At 37.9% G+C, this 25,211-nt stretch overlaps 1 protein-coding gene across 1 annotated transcript in view; it reads left to right on the top strand.

The window, feature by feature from the left end:
- Positions 1 to 1,344: 1,344 nt before the first annotated feature.
- Positions 1,345 to 25,211, top strand: part of DOK6 (docking protein 6) — a 229,105-nt gene continuing 205,238 nt past the window's right edge. The window contains exon 1 of the mRNA XM_081801046.1: positions 1,345 to 1,456. The gene's annotated coding sequence lies outside the window, so the exon portion shown is untranslated. The remainder of the gene's footprint in view (positions 1,457 to 25,211) is intronic.

Below are 25,211 nucleotides of genomic sequence, written 5' to 3'. Positions count from 1 at the left end.
GCACCTAACAGAGCATCAAACAACGTGAGTCAAAAACTGATAGAACTACGAAGAGAAATAGTTGCATCCACTATCAGAGTTGGAGTCTTCTATACTCCTCCCTCACAAATGGACAGGTCCAGCAGGCAGAAAATCAGTAAGGACATCGTTGAACTCAACAGCACCATCAATCGACTGTATATAATGGACATCTATAGACAAAGTCAACAAACAACAGAACACGTTCTTCCAGCTCGCATGGAACATTCACCAAGATGCACCACATTCTGGGCCACTAAACATATCTACACAAATATAAAAGAGTAGAAATCATACACTCTCTGCAATCAGACCACAATGGAATTAAACTGGAAATCAATAATGGTATGATAGCTGGAAAATCCCCAAATGTGTGGAGATTAAACAACACACTTTTAATCAGTACATGGGTCCAAAAAGAAACCTCAAGAGAGATTTTTAAATATTTGAACTAAGTGAAAATGAAAATGAACCTGTCAAATCTTTTGTGTTAGAAGAAATAGCATTCAGCATGTTGACAAGTAGATTAAAAAAAATGTCACTCGTGTAATGTTATTATTGCAGTAGGTTTGCAGAGTAGTTGAGAGAGTACACATTTGTCCATTTCTCTGGACTGTGGAGAAAAAGTAAAGGGGCACGAGTTGTAGCAGAAGAACTTGTGCCCACAGACAGTTTGGAGCTAGAATAAGTAAGTTTATTAAATATTTATTAATTGCCAAAAGAATAAAGTATTGCTAACCTGGGTGCATGAATCATGGATGGGCCTTGGTGGAAGAACGGAGTGAGGTAGTAGTGGGTACACGGGCTTATGAACACCATGTGCATTTTTCTGGGAAGCAGGTCCATTGCTTATATTTACGACCTCTGATTTTGAGGTCACTTTTTCTGCCAGTTGACCGGTGTCGGTTGCGTTGTGACTCTCGTCCCACCAGGAACTTGCACAATGGATGGGAGTTAGGAGAAAAGAGAGAGATTGAATCCAAGGAGTATTTAACAAAAATGTATTGAGAATCTTGTGTGTGCCACACCTGCTCTTGTTGGCAGAAGATACAATTTTCATAAAAACACAGAGTCCTTGCTTTCATGGAGTTATTCTACATAATTTTTAGAATATTTCAAAATTCAGCAAACAAGGACCAACATTGAGGGCAGAGGAGAAGATGCTTGTTCCGTTCTCCATCGTTTTTGGCTACAGTTAATTGGAAAAGGGTATAAATATGCAGTGGAAAGTGGGCTTAAGAGAGTAGTAACTGATCATTTTGTTTCACCACTCCCGTATACAGCGTCTCCTGTACACTAAATGAAAAATATTTTTCTTTCAAGGTAACGGAACTGCACAACATCAAAAATATAACCAGACTGCCTCGAGAGACAAAGAAGCATGCAGTGGCAATTATCTTTCATGATGAAACGTCAAAGACGTTTGCCTGTGAGTCAGGTAAGCAATTATAGCCCCGTCTAAAACTTGTGGAAATTGAACTGCTTCAGAGACAATGGCCCAGATGGATTAAGTTATACCACTGAATAGGAAGGCTTATTGTGATAAGACTGTGCTGTGGAAAACTTTAGGGAGAAGCTCAATGTATTGATTTCTACAGATGTTTTGGGTGCTTGTTTATTATCTGTCTGTGTCTGGATTTTGCTCCCGGGTGGTCTGAGGACTCTTGAGGTTTCTATTCAAGCTTGAAGAATTAAGTAAACAGTGCCTGGGAGATGTTGTTAGGGCAAGCTTGTGACTTGTATTCTGGTTCCTGCCGGGTGCAGCTGTAAGCGTTTGGTGGGAAAATAATAACGTTGTCATGGAAAAGTGTGGGGCAAAGCACAGCTGAAGTCCCCAGACATTCCAAAACTGAACTTTGAGCAATTGGTTGCTTTCATGGATTCTCAGTACTACAACTAAATACATTTCAGATTGAATTTTAGCATCCCAACTCATAAAGCATTCTGACATCATTGAGACACACGGCAGTTTATAGTTTGAACCTGTAGTATTTTTCATTTTGAAATCCCTGTGCTATGCAATGTATTAGTTGGCTTATTATAGCTTTTTAAAGATTTTGCTCAATGAAATGGTGCATTCATTTTATAATGGATGGAAGCAAAAAGCACCAAGGCTTCGAAAGATGTGAATTTAAAATTATGGTGAAGTCCTTAGTAGAAGCCTTACTGAGTACTTTTTTTAAGGAAGTAAAGCTTCTGGATTTATAGTTAAAGTTTATAGGTGTAATTAATACCAGGTTCTATTATTCTAAAATTGATAATATCACCTTGCCTAAATAAAATTGTTCACACCTCCCCACCTACACTTTTCTTAGTTTTGCTAAACTGAATTGCAATTTATCAACGTGTTTTTCCTTGGATGCCTTTAATCCCTTTTGCCATACTTCCCTTCGCTCATCATCTGCCTTCACTTCATCATTTAAAATTGACTTTTGGCATTGCATAGAAGTCTGTTAACTGGTGATATCAATTCCATTTCATAAGAGAACCTGTCCCAACCTTGCTGGTATCATTTATTAACATCCAAAAGTATTTGTGCCTTCTTGTTCACTGTCTTAAAACTGTCTCACCACTTCACTTTGCTCTGAGCTCTTAGATAATGTCTCATATTAAAACTAACAACCAGAAAATTGGTTTTCCAAAAAAGATAAAAGATAATTTTCACTATTGTTTGTATGCTTCAATTTTCACTACTGCTTTACAGTTTTAAAATTATATTGAGCCATGTTGTGGGTACAAATGCAATACTCAAGTCTGTTACTTCAGATAAGAATGATACTGAATTATGTTTCTGAAATTCAGACACAGAGTTGTACCCCACAAGTCTAACATTGAAGCTTTTTAAGATTATAAGATTATTTTTATTTTTTTTGTGTGTGGTGGTGGTGGTTTCATGGGTCATGTAAGATTTTGGAGAAGCAAAGACTCCTTCCCTAAAACAAAATGGCCTTAATTTTCAAGAGAAGAATTTCCAGACAGTGAGGCTGAAACTAGATCCAAATGTAAAAATAAAAGAACAGGTTTATTTGAATTCCTGGCAAAGAGTTTTCAACTCATTTGAATTATGATTTATTCGAATTATTGGTGTTTTAAATCACTTTTGTGTATGTAGATATAGCAGTCTGCTTGAAGCTAGTAGTAAAAGTGCTTAAGAAACAATGGCACGATTTTATTAAATTTTCTTAACTTCATGGCATATGACAATAGAAAAAAAGAAAGGACTTGAAACACATAAACAGGGAATTTGAGTACTTCTAGCAAATTATATTTTTAGATCTATGTTAAGATCAATAGTCCATGTCTGCTGATAAAATGGCAAAATCATTTGGAAAAAAGACTCCAACTGTAAAGCAGTCACAGATGTGAAAATCAAAACAGCGATACAGTTAAAGCCAAAATTAGAAGGAGCTCTCACATTTAAATGCGAATGCAGATCAAAGTGTATTCTCATGATGGCTAGTGAGTATGCGAATTGCCTCAATTTTTGTTTCAAGAAAACTGGCAACTGCTATTAAATAAGTATGCACCCCCTTGACTCACTGAGCGTCTTTGGGAACATATCCCGTAGAAACATACGTACCAGCACATGAGGTCATAGGTTTAAGCAAATTATGTGTAATGACAACAAAATTGGAAACAAATGAATGGCTATCAAGAAAATACTTGAACAAATTATGGTACATCCTTATCGTGAAATATTATGCAATCTCTAGAAAGAATTCTAATTAAGCCAATTAACTAGAAGACATTTCTATGAATTTTAGTACTTCAAGCAAAACAAACCAGCAGAGAAGTGTATGCTGAATAATCACATTTGTAAAAGAAACAACGCGAGAGATAGCATGTGTTTTACCAAGAGTTACCTGGGGTAAGAGGGGATAATAAGGAGGCGGGTGGAAAAGGAAGCTGAGAAAAAAATGCAATAACAAAAAAGGAGAAGAAAAGAAAATGAACAGAAGAAAAAACCCAGCATATAAACTATCCCACCTATATGAAATTATGATACGTGAACGTGTGAATGAATGTATCCAATTTTTTTAAGTCAGTCAGTCATCAGGGAAATGCAAATTAAAAACCACAATAAGATATCACTGTGCACTTATCAGAACAGCTAAAAATTTTTTTTTTAAAGATTTTATTTATTTGACACAGAGAGACATAGCAAGAGAGGGAACACAAGCAGGGGGAGTGGGAGAGGGAGAAGCAGGCTTCCCACGGAGCAGAGAGCCCGATGCGGGGCTCGATCCCAGGATCCTGGGATCATGACCTGAGCCGAAGGCAGACGCTTAACGACTGAGCCACCCAGGCACCCCCAGAACAGCTAAAATTTTTAAAAAAGTACCACCACTAAATGCTTGTGAGGTTGAAGAGAAACTAGATCACTCATACATTGCTGGCTGAAACGTAAAATGGTACACACTCTGGAAAGTGGTTAGCAGCTTCTTATAAAATTAAATATGTCATCATTACACAATCCAGCAATTGCAATCTTGGACATTTATCTCAGGAAAAAAAAGGAAACTTGTGTTCACACATACACGTACACACATACAAAAAGTACTCATAATAGCTTTGCTCATAATAGCCCCTAACTGGAAAGAACCCAGATGTCTTTTATAAACTGTGGTACACTCACACCATGAAATCCTCAACAATAAAAAGGAACAAACTATTGATAAAAGTAGCAACCTGGATAAATCTTGACTGAATTATGCCAAGGGGGAAAAAAAGCCAATCCCAAAATATGTATTTGGGATTCCATTTACGTAACATCTGTGAAATGACAAATTTTACAGATGGAGGACAGAGTAGTTGCAGAGGTTAGGAATGGGATTGGGGGTATGGGGACTCAGGGGGACGTATGGTCATGAAAGTTACATGAGCTTGTATTGGCACTGAGCAGTTATCCCGATTGTAATGGTACAGAAACAAACCTACGTGGGTGGCAAGTTGTATAGAACTTACACGTACAAGTACAAGTACAACTGGGGAAATCAGAATAAGATCCGTACACTCTCAATGTCAGTATCTCGGTTGTGATATTATACTATAATTTTGCAAAATAGTACTATTGGGGGAAAGTGGGCAAAGTTTACACAGAATCTCTCTGTAATATTTTTTATTACTACATGTGAATCTACAATTATCTCAAAAAAACCTTGCAGTAAAAAATATATCTAGGCTGTCTCTAAGGTCATCTGTGATATATATATATATATATTTTTTTTTTTTTTTAAGTTAAAAACAGGGTAGGGAGGGACTTGCAGGGGAAAAAAAGTGTTTGGTATATTCTAATATGGTAAAAAGAAACTGACAGCAGTAAGGACAAACAACGAAAATCATCCTAGATGTGTGCCTGTATAGCTTTTGTACGTTTTATGAGCACAAAGAAACATGGGCAAGGGTACATATGTGTATGCTGCCCCTTCTAAGACGGACTCCTTGCATGAGCTCCTCCCAAGCCTGCTGGACCCCCTGCACACACACATCTCCCAACCACCTCCCCATTGGCTTCCATTTTGGCCCCAGTGTGTTATGCTTCTTGCCCCCTCGTCTTACTTAGTGCCTCTGCTCTGCACATCCACAGCACCCTGACCTCGGACTTCACACAGCCTGTTCACAATCTCTGTCAGATTTAAGCTCAATGAAGACATGACCATATTTTCTTTCTCACCTCAGAATACTCAGCAACACAGTGCTAATCAAAATTTGTTGAATTAATGAAGTAATGAATGTGTAAAAATTTGTATTTAAGTTTTGTTATAATGATATATTTATCATTCAGCTTTTCCTAAGAGATGATTTTTTTAAAAACGAGTTTGAGAGGCTAATTTGGCAGCCCCATTGGGAAAATTGTTTCAATTGCCAAATAACAGATTGTTGTGTGTTTTTGATGGTGTGCAGGGGGAGTAAATGATCATTGTGCTCTGTGTGTGTGTGTGTGTGTGTGTGTGTATGTGTGTGTGTGTAAATTTCCATGGCCCACCAGGTCTACTGCAATAACTCTATGAGTAGAATATTGTGGAACACAAATAAGAATTTCTGGAGTTTGCCTATTAATTGAAAAGAGACCCGTTGATCCTCTTTTTGAGTATGTTCCAATCTCAAGTCAATGCCTAGAAAATGAAGGAGCAGATGGCTTAGATGTTGGAAACCTAAAATCTGGCTAATAGATTCTGCTTACCTTCATTAAGGAAAAGAGAGAAAAGGAAAAAGAGGCTCAACTATGTCTAGCAATACTTTAGAAATATTGCAGGTTTGGTTGCAGACCACCACAATAAAGTGAATGTTGTAATAAAGTGAGTCAAATGAATTTTGTAGGTTCCCAGTGTAAATAAAAGTTATGTTTATACTACTCTGTAGTCTATTAAGTGTGCAATAGCATTATGACTAAAAAATGTACATACCTTAATTTAAAAATATTTTATTGCTAAAAAATGCTAACCACCATCTGAACTTTCAGTGAGTCATAATCTTTCTGCTGATGGAGCATCTAGCCTCAGTTTTGACTGATCAGGGTGGTGGGTGCCTGTGGCTGTTTCTTGAAATAAGATGATGAAGTTTGCACATCGATTGACTCTTCCTTCCACAACAATTTCTCTGCAGCATGCAATGCTGTTTGATAGCATTTTACCCACAGTAGAACTTCTTTCAAAATTGGACTCAATCCTCTCCAAACCTGGCTCTGCTTTATCACTAAATTTATGGGGAGTATTCTAAATCCTTTGTTGTCATTTCAATAATCTTCACAGCATCTTCAGCAGTAGATTCTATATCAATAAACCACTTTCCATGCTCATCCATAAGAAATCATGCTTCACCCATTAAACTTTTAGTATGAGATTGTAGCAATCCAGTCAACCTTCAGGCTCCACTTCTGATTCGAGTTCTCTTGCTATTTCTACCACATCTGCAGGTCATCCATGAGGGTTGGAAACAGCTTCTCCCAGACTCCTGTTGTTGTTGATTCTTTGACTCCTTACCATGAATTAATGAATGTACTTACTGACATCTAGAATGGTGGATTCTTTCCAGAAAGTTTTCAATTGACTTTGCCCAGATCCACCAAAGGAACCACTATCTGTGGCAGCTGTAGTCAAAATATATCCTTCATGCATGAGCTACAGAATGGATGTTGTGTTAGCAGACATGAAAACAACATTGATCTCATTGTACATCTCTGTCACAGCTCTTGAGTGACCAGATGCATTGTCAGTAGCAGTAATATTTTGAAAGAAATCCTATTTTCTGAGCAGTAGGTCTCAACAATGGGCTTAAAATATTCAGTAAACCATGTTGTACACAGATGTGCCATCATCAAGGCTTTGATATTCCATTTACAGAGCATAGGCAGAATAGATTTAGCATAATTGTTAAAGGCCCTAGGATTTTCAGAATGACAAATGAGCACTGGCTTCAACTTAAAGTCACCAGCTGCATTACCTCCTATCAAGTCAGCCTGTCCCTTGAATTTTTAAAGCCAAGCATTGACTTCTCCTCTCTAGCTATGAAAGTCCTAGATGGCATCTTCTTCCAGTATAAGGCTCTTTCTATCTATACAGAAAATCTGTTGTTTAGTGTAGCTACCTTCATGAAATAGCTTAGGTAGATCTTTTTTTTTTTTTTTTTAAGGTTTTATTTATTTATTTGAGAGAGAGAGAATGAGAGAGAGCAAGCACATGAGAGGGGGGAGGGTCAGAGGGAGAAGCAGACACCCCGCCGAGCAGGGAGCCCGATGCGGGACTCAATCCAGGGACTCCAGGATCATGACCTGAGCCGAAGGCAGTCGCTTAACCAACTGAGCCACCCAGGCGCCCGCTTCTGTAGATCTTCTAAATAACTTGCTACAGCTTCTACATCAGCTCTTTCTGCTTCACCTTGCACTTTTACGTGATGAAGAGGGCTTCTTTCCTTTAAACCTTATGTACCATCCTCTGCTAGCTTCAAACTTTTCTTCTGCAGCTTCCTCATCTCTCAGCCTTCACACACTAAAGAGAGTTTGGGCCTTGCTCTGGATTAGGCTTTGGGTTAAGGGAATGTCGACAGGTTTGATCTTTTCTCCAGACCACTACAACTTTCTCTGTATCAGCAAGAAAGCTGTTTTGCTTTCTTATTACTCATGTCTTCACTGGAGTGGCACTTTTAATTTCTTTCCAGAACTTCTCCTTTGCAGTCACAACATGGCTAACTGGCGCAAGAGGCTTCGCTTCTGCCTATCTCAGCTTTTGACATACCTTCCTCACTAAGTTTAACCATTTCTGCCTTTTGATTTAAAATGAGAGATATATGACTCTTGCTTTCACTCGAACACTGAGATGCCATTAATTAATAGGCCGAATTTCAGTATTTTTGTGTCTCAGGGAAGAGGGAGGCCAGAGGAGAAGGAGGAAGGGGAACAGCCAGCCAGTGGAGTGGTCAGAACACACACACCATTTATCAGCTGAGTTCGCCATCTTGTATGGGCGCAGTTTGTGCCGTCCCAAAACAATTACAATAATACCATCAAAGATCACTGATCAGAGATCAACATAACAAGTATAATAATAACAAAAAAGTTTGGCATACTGCCAGAATTACCAAAATGTGACCCAGAGACACAAAGTGAGCAAATGCTGTTGGGAAAACGGTGTCGATAGACTTGTTTGATGCAGGGTTGCCAAGGAACCTTCAATTTGTAAAAAAAACTCGACATCGGCTCAGCACAATGAAGTGAAGCACACTAGAATGTGGTATGCCTGCATATGAAACCTGAAAACTTGTCTCCAAATAATTTAAGGCAAGTTGTATTTAAAGTCTGAACAACCTGGTTAATTTCCGAAATAATTATTTGAAGCATTGAATTTATTCTTTAATATAATGAAGTTATTTTTAATAGTTTCTTCCATCCAAAATATGTAATGGAATATTCATGAATTGAATATCAATTCTCACATATTAAAAATGAAAAATATTTGAGTAAATCTCAAGTCCCAGTATATCCATATATTTATAATTAAATTTTAAAAATATTTGTGTATTACTTTGTACCCAAAATACCTGGGTATCAATTTGTCCACATTGTATTTCCCAAATTCCATATCCTTATTTCTAAGAGATCATTACTCTCTAAAATGACAGGGTCCTGGGATCGAGCCCCGCATCAGGCTCCCTACTCTGCAGGAGGCCTGCTTCTCCCTCTCCCACTCCCCCCTGCTTGTGTTCCCTCTCTCGCTGTGTCTCTCTCTGTCAAATAAATAAATAAAATCTTTAAAAAAAATAAAATAAAATAACATATTTCCCCCATAACCTTTTGTATTAGTCAATAAAATATATTTGTGTCTTATGTTATTATTGCTGATTGTTTTAAGAAACCATTTTTGCCCCAGAGGATTTTCTATGTTTTTCTGCTTCTCATGCTTCAAATGATCTTTCCTACCACAAATAAGTTCAAAAGGGATACAGTCAAAAATCATTTTTTAATTCAAAATGAAAGGTAATAGGAATGCATTGAAGTCTTTATTTTGATTAACACTTTTACTACATAGGCAATTACAAAGCTGTGTTGGCTCTCACCTCTGGCACAGAACCTATAAACGTAAATGAACTTAGGCCTCTATGTTAAAGATTTAGACACTACACAAAGAGACTGTTCTTGGAGTTAGGCAAATAGGACCCACTATAAAGTCCAATCATTATTCATGAATGCTATAATGAAGAAAATGTGCATGTATGATTTCACCAGAAGTGTTTTTTATTTGATTTTTTTAAAGCATTTCTATTTCCCAATTAGAAAATCCTGTGAATCACATAGATTATTTAATTTTGGAAGGGTTCAACTTATGTTTATGAATGAAGGAAAGGTCCCTCATATAAAGGTTCTATTTTTTTTAAGATTTATTTATTTATTTATTTATTTAATTTGAGAGAGAGAGAGAAAGAGCACACAAGCAGGGGAGGGGGCAGAGGGAAAGGGAGAGTCAGGGTCTTCAACACGGGGCTCGATCCCAGGACCCTGGGATCACAACCAAAGCCAAAGGCAGACGCTTAACTGACTGAGCCACCCAGGTGCCCCTAAAGGTTCTACTATTTGAGGTACTCACTCATCCCCGATTGTACAACTTCTCATGTTTGTGGTAATAAAGCTAATTTAATAGAAGCAAGCAAGTAAAACAACTAGTAGATTTTGATAATTGTTCATTTGTGTAGTCAAATATGACTTTAAATTGTTGAAGTTTGGTTTATAGAACCCAAAGTAACAGCTGGTGTATATCCATACAAAGGACAAAATCAAATATATTGCATTTAAGAAGTCAAATTTGGGTGTGACATTAAAAAAATATTCACTTCTGCTGCTTGGAGTTATATGGTCTGTGGATAAACATAATACTTCAGTTTCAAGTGATGTCAACCCAGCACTTTTTATGAGCAGTCCATTTACTTTGGGGATAATGGGAGACATTTCTGTTTACTGATTGTTCAATACAAAAGACAACTTGAATGAAGTTGGAACAACTTCTATTTCTAGCTGACTCAGTCACTGTGGAATTGAATGGCTGGTTTATAACCATCTGGTTCTTAGCTCTCCTGCTAAGAGATTTGGAAGAAATCATTTAAAAAGACAGCATCTAGTGGCCTTGTGCGATCTGAAATGTGTTGGAATTTTGAAGTTATTTCTTTAGAGAAAGTGAAATGCTGTGTAGCACTGTCCGTGTAATGAAACTAAATTTTTAATGTTCTTCGTAGACTCATGTTGAATAAAAATACCAAACCTTAAGTTACACACTGTCATAAAAAGACTAAATTAATTTGATAAAATTTGGGCATGGTTTTATAAAGTTGGCATGATAAACAAATCAGAGACGGAAGTGATTGGAGCAGCATTTTATGACTTCATTCCCTTGCACTGTCCAGATGCTAATGTGTAATGCAAGTGAGTGAAATGGTCTGTAGATTTGGTTGAGACCAGTCCCTACCTGGGCACCAAATTCATGGCTGAGGTGAGTTGACCACTTAGGATGAATGTGGCCAGTGCACCAAACCTGAAAGAGGTTCTCTGATTTGGGGCCTTGGAAACAAAGAGGAATTGATTCACTATGACAGAAAAATGAATAAGCTAATGAACAATTAATTTAAGGGTATACCATTAAATGTAACATATGTAATACTGATGTATCGTGATTTAATCACTCACTAAAGACTGGTAGACTCTGTAAATTAATGTCTGGAGAATAAAATCCAGTACAAAACCTGGAATATCTCTTTAGGCCCCAATTCCAATGGTTTGCTGTTTAAGTTTCACCCAGTCCTCCTTTAGATCCCTGCCTTTGAACTTTGTGAACAGTGGAAGGAGCTACAGCTTATCTGCCGCACTCCATCCTCATGTCTAACACGCTGCACTTCCTGCCCACTGCTTCTGTGGGACTTTGACTTTACACAATGAAGCACTCGCTAACTCGTGTGCTCCTTCTATGAGCCAACCAAGGTTTCCCCCAAAAGTCAATCAAGCTCCGGAAAGTATCTCTGGAACTAGCTACTATCTGTGCAAGAATTTACCAAATACTTTTCAAGTTTTATAAACCATGAACAGAGAGTGTCAGCTGGAAAATCGTCAGATAGGGTGGTGTCATTGTCATGCCTTATTCCTGTACATTAAGAAAATGTACTCTTGCTTTATTTTCAGTATTTACATAAAGAATATTACCTTTGATGTGTCACTCTAAAATTGTACCATATGCCACTCTGTTATACAGAACTGTTCTTTTCTTAAGAAATCAAACCATCTATAATTGGGTGCCAGACTTTTTGAAATCTTTGAAGCAGAAAAACGGTTTGAATATTTTTATGTGGAAAAAAAAAACTTTAATTTGAAATGTTGAATAAGGATTTAAAATTTGAGTATATTTCTTAAAGTGGCAAATCACTCAGTAAACTAACAAAAATATGTAAGATTTTCTTACTTAAGCTTTCTAGAATTATTTTAAATGGTTAACATTCAATAGTGCAATAGGCCTCAAGGCTGTTTTTGTTTTTGTTTTTGTTTTTAACCAATCTTGTCCCTTATATATCCATGTATTTGTAAAAGATTCACTACAAACAGATTAGGAAGAGGTATTAATACAAAATGCTCTAGTAGTATAAAACTAGGTTGATCTAATAAAAAGAGCTTGTGATGGGTTGAATTGTGTCCCCCAGAAAGATATGTTCAAGTTCCAACTCTTGTTACTTTACTTGGAAATAGGGTAAACGTTTGCAGATGTGGTCATGTCAGATGAGGTCATAGTTGATCAGGGTTGGCTCTACATCCAAATGACTGGTGTTTTTATTAGAGAAAAGAGAGTAAGATTTGGCTATGGAGATACAGAGGAAACAGAGAGAAGCAGGCCATGTGAAAATGAAGGCAGAGATTGAAAGAAGCAGCCACAACCAGGGAATGCCAGGGATTGCCAACAGGACAGGAAGTGGGGGGACAGGCATGGCCCAGTTCTCCCTCAGAGCCTCTAGAAGAAACCAGCTTGGCTGGCACCTTGATGTCCAGCCTACCCAACTGTTGAGAGTAAATTACTGTTGTTTTAAACCACCAAGTCTGATAATTTGTGATGCCAGTCCTAATACTAGCAGATCGCTCTTTCAAATCAGGCTTTAAAATATATATATATCATTTGTGGAGGGCTTTAATGGGGTTCAACAGGTAGGTGGAGAGAAGAAGGAATTCTGTATATAAATGCAAACAAGAAACGAAACTCCTCCATGTTTTTAAAGTAATTTTGGGAGGAGAGGAAGACGAGTGGAAATAGCTGAGAAGGGTTTACGAGTTTGGACTTTGTTTTGAACATAAATGGGGCAGATTAAAGTTCTTTCTTTTTAAACTACAATTTATGTTTTTTTTCCGATTATCAAAGTGGTGTAAGCTCTCCATCTGAAAAACAAGGCTGACTTTATGTATTGAAAATGTTTAGAAATAAGTACTAAGAAATATATAACACATTTAAATGCATAGCTCAGCTTATAAGAAAGAAAAGAGGTGCCACAAAAAGCTAAAATGAAGAGAAAGCTTTCAAGAGGAGTAAATTGGACCGGGAGCCTTTGTTCATCTTGTCATGAACATGGAGCACATCTTCACAGCTGTGAATTTGGGGCAAGAGACAACGCCTTGGCTTCTACAAGTTGGGGAAACACAACTGAAAGCTTTCTACAAGAAGTGATTAAGAAAACAAAATTCAAATGCCAGCAAATAAAAACGACTGAGAGACTCCCTCTTCTAAGCAAGGCCCCTGTGAACACATCAGTCCACACCTGACCTGGCTGCCATTTTTGTGCTATTACGCTACCTGCATGATCCTGGACACGACCAGCCCAGGAGTTTACCAAATACCAATGACCCAGAATTGGTAATTTTCCTTAGCAACATGTGCCTCTGAGGATTCCCATGTGCAGATAGATAGGCATGTAGCAGCAAAGAAGACCAAAATCATAAGCAGACAAGCACCACAGGTAAAAGTTGGAAAATAGATAAATTTATGTATAAAAATAATCATTGCAGTGCCTTTTATAAAATAGCAAAAATCATGAACTAATTGTTCATGGTTTGTCATTCATTTAAAAAAACAAAATAGGGGTGCCTGGGTGGCTCAGTTGGTTAAGCGACTGCCTTCGGCTCAGGTCATGATCCTGGAGTCCCGGGATCGAGTCCCATGTCGGGCTCCCTGCTAGGCAGGGAGTCTGCTTCTCCCTCTGGCCCTCCCCCGTCTCATGCTCTCTCTCTATCTCATTCTCTCTCTCAAATAAATAAATAAAATCTTTTTAAAAATAAATAAATAAATAAATAAAGTAACTTGGAGCAATTAAAACTGATGTAAATTTGTGTTCATTGACTTGAAAAGATGCAGATACTATTAAATGAAAAATACAGTTCACAAAATGTACCATAGAGTGAGCCCAATATTTTGAACATATATGTAAACACATGCACACACACACAAATACACACACACGCACATATACATACAAATATGTCTCTGTGAAAAAGCCTATAGTACTGAAAATTCACATCAATGACTTTGCCTTGGTAAGGGAATATCAAAGGTGTTCCTCTTATATCTTTGTACTCTAAAAGTTGTCTAATTAGTAGGCATTGATTTTATTATTTTATGTATTATTAAAATATCACACATAGATAATATAAATAATAGTATTACAAACACCTGTGAACTTGTCAACCAACTTAGAAATAAATGAATCAAATGCAGTATAAATATAGGATGTGTGCCTTTGTTACAATTATATACTCTCTAAGATTTTATGATAATGATTTGCATGTTTTATTTACTAAACATTTGTGATTTATACTTTTGTCATATTTATATTTATTTCTAGAAATCAGTTTATTATTTTACATATTTTTGAAATTTATAGAAATTATACTATATTCTTGGGCAAATTACCATTTTTTTCTCACTGTTGTATTTGCAAACTTTTACTTTGATAAATATGGCCCTAGTTTGTTCATTTTATATGTGCTCTGCAGTATTTCTGATAGCTAAGTTATATTCTTAAAATATGTCCATTCATTCAAAGTTGGCATCCATCAATATAATTACATGACTCTTTTCCCTTAAACAATGATTAAGATGGGGGCCCCTGGGTAGCTAAGTCAGTTAAGCGTCAACTCTTGATTTTGGCTCAGGTCATGACCTCGGGATCCTGAGATGTAGCCCTGTGTTGGGCTCCTTGCTCAAAAGAATTCTGCTTGAGATTCTCTTCCTCTCCCTCTCCCGCCCTCTCCCCTCCCCTACTCACAGGCCTGCTCTATCAAATAAATAAATTAAAAAAAAACAGTTAATAGGATGAACTATATTAATATATTCCCTGCAAAGTCATGGTCAAGAGCATACTCTGGAGCCAGACTGAATTCAGATCTTGCCAGTGCTCTGACTCCTCCTTGGTAAATGGGGTTAAGGGTAATTTCACGTCATGGATTTGTAATAAAGATTTAATATCAAAAGAACAATGCCTGAAACATATTAATCATTTGGCAAATGATAGGTAATATCATCATCTTTATATTTTAAGAGTCAATCGCAATTGGACATATTGAAGCATTATCTTAAACTTTTAAATTAAATTTTCTGTAACACGTAGGATTTTCACAACTTGAAACAGGTCTGTGAATTTCTCGTACTTTCCTAGACAGAGTTTGGCATCAGGATATTGTCAGTGTTCATAAAAAGAATGTCTTGTTTCTCAGCATTTCTGTTTTTAAGCTTTAGAGCAATTTAGATTACAAATGAAATATTACGTTCATGTTGCTTTTTAAACCATCTTAGCTTAGGACATTTTTGAGGGGTACTTTGTTTACAAACTTCATGGCCAATCAGGCTTTCTATATCTATCTGAATGCTTTCTGATAATTTTATTTTCCTGGAGTACAGTCCCTTTTATCCTGATTCTCAAATTCCTGTGTATCTGGCCAGGCAAGACCACAGCCTCTGATATCAGGTGCCTGGGTTCAAATGTTGCCTCCCCACTTTCTAGTGATGTGTTTGGGAGAAAGTGCCTTTCCTTCCATAAACCTTGGCCTTGACATCTTTAAAGGCATAATTATAGAAAGTACTAAAGTTGTTAATCACCTAGCAGGGTGACTGGAACTCAGTAAGTGCTTGTCAGTATTAACTATTACTATATAACTTATTATTCTAATTTCCTTTCATTTGTATACACAATTCTTGTTAGTAATATTGTGTACTTGTGTTTTCTCTTTTCTCTTTTTCTTCTTATCTACAGTGTGTAGGCATGTGTGTAGTTTCCTGTCTTGTTTGCGCAGGTGAATGTGAGGAAACAAGGGGGGAAAGTCAAGGAAGTGGACTCATGTGCCCAGGAGTTATAGTGGTTGACGGTAGAGGTCAAGCTGGATACAGAGAGGATTGAGGGCGTTAGGTAGGTGATTGAGTTTGAAAACATGGTAGGAGGAACAGTGGACTGGTGGTCTTGATGGAGTTCAAACAGTGTTGGAACTGAGATATTCACCTGGAGTAAATTGGAAACGCAAGGGTGCTGGTCCGAGGTTGAAATGTGGGAAAATAGTTCAGTGATTGATGTGAACTTTGATTATTTGGAAATTTTCCTTATGGGAAATAGTCAATTCCTCAATTATAAGATGATGCCTTGCACGTACTACATAAGCTGTTGCCGGCCATGTATTTTGTTTTAATTTTTATTGATTGATTGATTGATTGATGATTTTGATGTAGTGTTCCATGATTCATTGTTTGCGTATAACACCCAGTGCTCCATGCAGAACGTGCCCTCTTTAATACCCATCACCAGGCTAACCCATCCCCCCACCCCCCTCCCCTCTAGAACCCTCAGTTTGTGTCTCAGAGTCCATAGTCTCTTATGGTTCATCTCCCCCTCTGATTTCCCCCCAGCCATGTATTTTGAAGGAGAGAGAGAATGGCCTTGAAGTATATTTAAAATATAATATAATTAAAAGTTCATCCTGTTATAATTCCTGAGCTGGCTTCTTGGCAAGATTTCATTTTTACAGAGAAATATATTAATCTAATTTTATGACTTACCAATACTCAAAATACAGTAACAGATTTTGTGTTAATCTCCCATTTTGAATCTTTTCATTTCAACAGATTGAGATGCCAGAAACATGTAACCCTCACACCTGCCCCTGAGAAAGCTCACATAGGAAATCTCATTTAATTTTTTAAATGAGTCCTTTCTGTTTATAGAATTTTCCAGGCACATACCTTCTTATTAGCTTATAAACCCATGCCTTATTTTTTTTTTCTTTTTAAAAGATTTTTATTTGACAGAGAGAGGCACAGCGAGAGAGGGAACACAAGCAGGGGGAGTGAGAGAGGGAGAAGCAGGCTTCCCGCCGAGCAGGGAGCCCGATGTGGGGCTCGATCCCAGGACCCTGGGATCATGACCTGAGCTGAAGGCAGACGCTTAACGACTGAGCCACCCAGGCGCCCCCCCATGCCTTATTTTTATGACTTTCTCCAGCTCTATAAGGAGAGAAAATAGAGACTAGAGAATTATATTTAAGTCTACAGTTTGATAACCATTGTCTCGTGAATTTGAGCTTTGTATTATGGAAGCACATCACATTGACATCTGCAGGATTTGTTTTGGTAACTATAATTTCTTGGACACAATGTATCACAAAGCTGCCTCTTAATGTCTGCAGCCAAAAGCATTTTTCTTTAGTGTGTCACTAAAACCGTTATGAAATAAGCAATAGGATTTTGTTTAAGGACCCTGTTGCCATTTGCTTCAAGCTGAATTTTCCTGTCTTTAAATGTATGACTTCTAACAACATAGCTGTGGTTCACTAAATTGTACTGAATTTGTTTATAAATAGCGAGGCAGATGTCAGCAGCAAATTAGATTTAATGCAGGTCACCAAGGCCTCCTTAGATAAGGAGCTTGCAGGTATTGAGTGGAAATTGCAGAATGACCCAAAGAAAATTGAGATTCAGAGATTCGAACAACTGGTAGGTGCAGCAATTATTATCGTTTAAGGGATACAAATGTAAAAACTAAAAAAAAATTATTAACCTTGAGACCAGTTCCCACTTAGGAATTTCAGGAAGGTAGGAATTTATAGGAGTGTTTCTGACTGGGAAAAGAAAACTGTAATTACTTGTGTCCACTCCTGAATCAGATGGAAGTGGACTGGACCCATCTGAGCTGGGACTGCCCTTTCCCTATTCCCATAATGCTTTGTTCATACACTTGGATGGTTATTCTGGATTCTCCATGTGCTATATTCAGGGAAGGGTTTCAGTGTATGGAGAAGGTGATAAAATCTACCTAAAGCATAACTGGAAAAGTAAAATTCAACTTCGGTCTAAATAATTTATTGAACATCTGTGTTGCCTAGATGATGTTGACTCATAATGTGCATAATCATATTCCCAAGAAAAGTTCTTCGTCTTCTAAGAAAGTAAAGCAGTGTAGGCCACTGGAAATAAATGGATCCAAAATTCAGCTGATTATTAGCTCTATGACTGGGCAAAATACTAAATCCCTCTAAGTGATGGCTACTGGTATTTATCAAATACTGCTGTGCTTCTGACACCATGCTATGGACTCACTTAAATCTCACAATTCTCATAAAACTCTTAGAGGGGTCGTTATTCCCATTGTAGGTGGGGATGAAATGAAGGTGCAGAGAGGTGATGCCCGTAATTGGTTAAGTGCTGGAGCCAGGATGTGAATCCAGAAGCTCCCCTCCCAGCTACTGTACTACATGTATTTTAGTCTCACTGTTTTCATCTGCAAAAGGGAATAATTTACAGCACCACTGAAAAGGAGACATGGTGGATACTCTGGCACAGAGTAAACCCTTCGTGAATGCTAAATAGCTACCTCTTTTATCAATTCTTTTTTTTTAATATTTTATTTATTTATTTGAGAGAGAGAGAGAAAGAGCACACAGAATCAGGGAAAGAGAGGCAGAAGGAGAGAGAGAAGCAGGCTCCCTGCTGAGCAGGGAGCCTGATGTAGGACTTGATCCCAGGACCCCGGGATCATGACCTGAGTTGAAGGCAGACAATCAACTGAGCCACCCAGCCGCCCCTCTTTATCAATTCTGATGTAGGGTAAGGAATGATGCCATTTCATTATTTGGGAAGTTCTTGTGTTGCATTCGTCTGAAACAGTTCAGAAATAAATGTGTTTTATTTATTGGAAAATTCTCTCCCCTTTTCCTGAACCCATCCTTATTAAAGAGATTAATTTAAAGACGTTCATCACCACTATCGCCACCATCAATCACACTCATCATCTCATACTACCCAGAGATTTAATAAATCATCATAATTTTAACTTCTATTTCCTATTAGTTGAGAAAGGCAACTGTCTCATACTTTTTTTTTTTTTAAATATAGCAAGCTTTTGTCGCCACTTTAATATCAAATACTAGCAGAAAAGATAAAAACTTTCAAGTTTTGGGCCTTTGTAATCTAAAATCAGATAAAAATCAAGCGCTTTTCTGCAATCAGAGAAAATGTCAAAGTAATCATAATCCTTTTTGCAAAAAGTTGTTTGGTGTCACTTTTCATGAATATGAGATCTGTCCTTTTGATCATTGGACCATCCTGTTAGGTTTCTAAACCACATGCAATTAACCAAACAAAAGCTTAGCCAGGGATGACTTTCATGGAAGAATTACTCTCTGATTCTTTTTAGGGACTATATTTTCAATTTAATTAACTGATTCCTACCTGTGTATTTTTCCGCTTAATAATGCCATTTTATTTGTCATTCAGCTTATAAGAATCCTGGCCTCTGAATCACTTCATCATACGTGCTAGAAGCCAATTCCTTCCCAACTTGGGTATATAAAATAGTGTTCTGTGTATTCTTTTACTGTATGCTGCACAGATTATACCTAATCTTATTAAATATGGTTTTTCCCCCATCTGCTTTTCTGAACATTTTTAAAGATCAGTGTTACTTAAATCTCCTTTACATCCTACTCTACTTGGTATCACTTAGAAATTTTTATTTATTAAGTGCTGCTTTTAAAGCCATTATTAAACTCTGCCGAAGGCTGAGGCAGATTTTAGAACAACTTGACTAGGCATTTCTAGAGAATATCTGAAAACTAGTGTTCTTCCATTTTTTCTAGCATTTTCTGTGTCCTTATCATATTAGTAAATGCCCAAAATGCCATTTAAAAGGCTATAAAGCAGTGCACTAGGTGACCTAAGAAGGCAGTAAACTCTTTATTAGTGTCAAGACCAAATGAGAATTCACTTTAAGGTCACAAGTTGGAGTTGTTTTATTACATTTTTCATGAGTCAAAATCCTAAGAGGAGCATGTTTTATGGCCAGAGAGTAAGTTTGTTTTATAATTTATCAGGAAAATCAAATCTATGGCTTGATCAAGTTCTCAGGTAATGCATCTTGGGAGGGTAACTCACCTTAAGTTGCTTTGGTTGATACTTCTGCTTTTTTTTAACAGTAAATTTCACAGTAGCACATGCTCATAATGAGGGCCCATCTATACCCTGCCAACCATGCAGCCAGATTCATTATATCCATTATTAATAATAAATATTTATCCATTAGGTATAAGGACAAAGGGGCATGCCACATGTGTAGTTCAAATCTTGCAGATAAGAAGTGTCCAAGACTTCTCAAGTATTTTTTTTAAGCAGGTATCTTACTTGCTTCAGAAGAGATACGTATCAGTTAACTATAGCAATATCATTACCATTTATTGTCTTTGGACCAGGCCCAGGACTCAGTATCCACGTACAGTCTTGAAACACTATCAGAAAATATTCGTAGACTCAGCCTCAGTTATTTTGAAACCTGTTTAATTTTTGTTTCAAGACTTTATAACTATTTTCTCTCTGAAAATGAAGTAACAAAAGCGAAGTGATAAAGCAGTGTTTTCATGGGCAGAACTAAGTGAATTCTGAGATATGGCGTAGGAAAGTGTGGCCCCATCCCTACGTTCTTGGACAAAGTGAAAATCAGCCCTATGTTAAGATTCACATCAAAGATGCATTTAGCACACTTAACTTGAGATAATACCTGACTCCACTGCTCACTTCTGAGTAGAAAGACACATTTGTATCCCCTGTGTCCTTTTCCCTCTCCCCTTAAAACTCCCACTCAGCCCATCCACATTTACTTCTGTTGACCTTAATTACCCAAGAAAAGATTATGTTCACCTTTTTGCATTTCTTCCTTTCTTTATTCATTAATTTTTTTAAAAAAAATTGTTAAATGTTAACCATGTAATGGCTTCATGTAAGACAAGAATACAGCTGTGAACAAGCAGAGAAAAATCCACAAAGAACTTAGCATCTAGTGGGAGGAAACTCAAAATAAGCCCAACAAATGAAATGTTTAATAACCTGGTGAAAAGTGCTACCAAGAAAATGAACAGGAAGCAGGAAAACTTGGCCTTAACCAAAGGAAAAGTAAACTTGCTCATATCTTCATGGCGGGAGGTAATTTTACAACTTGGAGCAAGGCATCCATGGAAGTTACGTTTTATCCTCCCACAGAGGCTGGGAGATGGGGGCGTTACCTTCCTTGATGGCTACATGTCATGGGGTGGCATCCAGGTTATTTTGGGGTGCAAAACTGGCAGCAGAGCCCTTAAAAAGGTTTACAGCCCAAAGGGGCGAGGTAAATGCTCCAAGTAAAGTCAGGGAAGGGATGTCTGTGGTTTGGGCCATCTAGTCTCTGTAACAAGGGCTGGGGTGAGTCGGAGGTCAGAGGCCTAGAGTCAAGCCAAGGAGAAAGTATGACGCTTGGTCACCTTACAGCCCTTCAGCCTGGGGGCGGCAAGATGGGCAGGCACTGGAGGGCATCGAGCCCCAAAGCATCATGATCTGGTTCACATTTCAGCAACAGAGAAAAACAGGGCGCAAGGAGCAAAACAGGGAGACAGAGAAGGAGAGAGACAAACTCAAATAAAACAGGGGGAGAGCTGTGAGCAGACAAGGGAGGAAGCCTCGGTGGACAAGCCAAAGACTTGTTCCAGCCTGATGACAGCCTAGAGGTGGGGGAGAGGCACGGAAAAATGTCCTGCAGACACAGCTAAACCAGAAATCAGAGCAGTATGCGGGGTGCTTCGGAGGGAGTGCCCCATTGCCCCGTGAGATACTCATGAGATGTTGCATAAATAGTTAAGCTTCCTAAACTCCTCCGTGGTCTTCAAGCACAAATATTGTGGGTGTCCAATCAATCATGTATGAGGAGAAAGAGACTTAGCAAAAGCAGCAATCTTGGTAACTTAATGGAATTTATCCTTGGGACACCACTCTTCAGTGTAATTATCCACAACTTCCATTTGTATGCAAACTATAGAGCTGTCACTTCTAAACTGTATAAAATAGAAAAATTTAAGATGATCACTTTTGCCCCTTAAAAGAATTTTATACATAATGTACCAAAAAAAAAGCTGTTTCCTGAAATGATTACTATAGGTTTAATTTTTAACTCTCATTCCTTTATAAATAATACTTGAAGAAATTTATTTTCATTAGTGTTTCCCCAAAGTGTCTTCTGTAGACCATTAATTTTTTTGCAAGGTTAATATTAACCTTCGCAAGCTTAATAATTAAATGATGAGAGGATGGTTGAGTGATCAAATGTCTGAGGAATGCTGGATTAAACAGGGTCGAACAATTTTATTTACTATAAAACTCCTCAGTGCTTTTACTCTTAAAGTAAGTTGTGCCTCTCTAAGAGAGGGTTATGGAATGAAACTTTCCCAAACATATTTTTTACTATGGCTCCCTTTTATTTTATTTTTTTATTTTTATTTTTTTTAAAGATTTTATTTATTTGACGCAGAGAGACACAGCAAGAGAGGGAACACAAGCAGGGGGAGTGGGAGAGGGAGAAGCAGGCCTCCCACCGAGCAGGGAGCCCGATGCGGGGCTGGATCCCAGGACCCTGGGATCATGACCCCAGCCGAAGGCAGACGCTCAACGACTGAGCCACTCAGGCGTCCTCCCTTTTATTTTTAAACCTCTGACTCTATCTCTGAATTGGAGTTCTGTAGAGACATACAGAAACAATTACTACATTTGTTGGTTAAGTGCTTATCCAAGATACCAGAGGGCACCTAGCCCTTGGCTGGAGGGATGATCCTCTGATAATAAACCTGCTCTGATTTATTCATGAAGGCTAGAATGTTTTAAGGTCTCCTCGCCAATCAGAGGGAATGTTGGGGCTCTGCCAGTTTGAGGATCCTGGTTCCTGCCAAATTAATCCAGCAGCTGTTCTGAGAGTATTCAGGCAGCTCCAAATCTGTGCAGTAGCTTCATTTTTATGGTTTTTATAGCCTGGCTTCCCTGGAGCAATACAGAAGACTGTTGTGGTCTTCAGAGACACAGTAAGTGGCAATATTTCTATAATTTGCTCAGTGTACAAGGGCACAGATGGTTTGCTGAGGTTTAGAATAAGATATCAAAAACGATTGTTGCTTTTTTTTAATCATACTAGACGGTCATATATTAAACTTGTTACAGGCATATTTCACATCCCATATACTGTACCTAATTAAAAGAATGGCAGTCAGGGCGCCTGGGTGGCTCAGTTGGTTAAGCGACTGCCTTCGGCTCAGGTCATGGTCCCAGAGTCCTGGGATCGAGTCCCACATCGGGCTCCCGGCTCAGCGGGGAGCCTGCTTCTCCCTCTGACCCTCTCCCCTCTCATGCTGTTTCTCTCTCTCTCTCAAATAAATAAATAAATAAAAATCTTTAAAAAAAAAAAAAAGAATGGCAGTCTGACAGGCCCTTTTCCTACATCTTTCTTGCTTCCTGCATCTGTCATTCTTTTTGGAAAAAGAATTTGCAATATATGTTTAATTTAATATTGATTTATTTAGAAGTGGATTAAAAAACATGATCAGGACTTGGCATTGAGGCAGTTAGCATTTTTCTTTTATATCGCTAAGCAGACCAGACTCATTGCCCTCTGCATGTTTCCATTTGGGATGGCCGGAGGGTGACAGCATTCTTCCTGTTACTTGGGGGACTGGAATTGAGAGTTGCTATAAAACTCGAGATACCATGTCAACATGGCAGTAAGAAGAGAAAGTGATATATTTAAAAAGAATTTGTTGGTCTCCTGTCTCTGTAGAATTAGGTATTGGTGTCCATCATTTCCATCTTCAGGGACTGATCCCAGGTGGTGGGCCAACCTCAGGACTGTGCATCCCAGCTCACACCCTCCATCAGCACTGGATCTTCAATATCCCTCCGGCTCTTAAGCACATTTCCAGGAGAAACCGCAATATACATTTCACTCGGCACTTTCTAGTAACTTTTAACAAAGTCTTAATTCCTAATGAAAATCTACTAGGCAATGCACGTTTCCCCTGCATACTATCTGCCTCGAAAGATCTACATGCAAACAGGAAAGGTTGGAAAAATTCAACCAAACCCTGATCATTTTAAAGATGTTTTTAAAAACAACTGGAAAATGGATCCTACGTTTCTTGACTCTATTGCTCCTTTTATTGTATCATGCTTCTTTGGAATGAAGGAACAACAGCAAAAAGAATGGCCTCTCCTTGTCAAATTTTAATTCCTTTGGACTTTTTTTAAACATTTAGTAGCATTTATGTTAAAATGTATTTTACTTCAAAACTTTCTGCTTGAGTGAGGAGAGCTATATATTTCTTCACATTCAGTCATTTATTATTCATGAAATCAGAACACAAATAGACTGTCAGAATATAGCCAAAGGGCTGAATTTAGACTAAGGGGCTTGCTGTTACCATGTAAAGTGCTATAAGAAATTGAAATCATAGTAATGAGGGAGGGGTAGATATATAGTTCTTCCCAAGGAAATGTCCCCCAAGTTTCACAAAGCATAAATCATCATGTTCATTTCTGTTTTCAAAGCTCCAGGCATTATTTTGGGTTTCTTTGTTCTCTGTTGAGTGGTCAGCTTATACTCTGACTGCATGTATATTGCGTTGTATATTACAAATCTTTATTGAATTCCCATGAAATGCTTCTGTAAAATGCTTTGGGTATTGCTGAACACTTTTGTGTTATTTGGAAAAATATAAATTTATAGGCCTTTTCTTAAGATGGCTTCTTAAGACCATAAAAAGTAGATATCCCCAAGTAACTTTCAACATTTAGAAATGTAAATAACTGTGGAGTAACTTGGCAACCTGGAGGAGTTAACTTGTTAAATATTCGACATTTAGGATACTATATCCATTGTTGAAATCGGATGAATTTCTTTACCAGGAAATTATTCTTGTTCTAATAAGGTGTCACTAGCAATATCTACTTTGAAAACACAGCCTTTGCATTTAAGCACATTTCACAGTGCCCCTCCTAGATCAAGCACCCACTAAGGAAATATACAGAAAACAAAGACAATCTGAGAAAAAAGTATTTGCTGATCGTCTCCTTGGAACAAGAAGTTCGATCAGTGGGGGGTTGGAGAAGATACAATTGTTAATCAGTTAACCCAGACTCTTATGAGGCTGCTGGATTCCTTAGAGAAATGTCAGCCAACAGAATCCTGAAGATAATTTCTAAGTAGAATTTGAGACATGGACAGACAGTGTCCCACTAGCTGAGCCCAAGAGACCTTCAGTAGATATGGTAACTTTCTGTACGTGACTGGAAACACCAGCTTCCATCATTTTCTGTCACTGCTCAGTCTCAGTGCTAATTCTTGTTACCACAACTCACTAATAT

This window comes from Leptonychotes weddellii, chromosome 13, assembly GCF_054177405.1.
Source record: "Leptonychotes weddellii isolate Sample4059 chromosome 13, ASM5417740v2, whole genome shotgun sequence".
NCBI lineage: Eukaryota > Metazoa > Chordata > Mammalia > Carnivora > Phocidae > Leptonychotes > Leptonychotes weddellii.
This window is presented reverse-complemented; position numbering and strand designations above follow the sequence as displayed.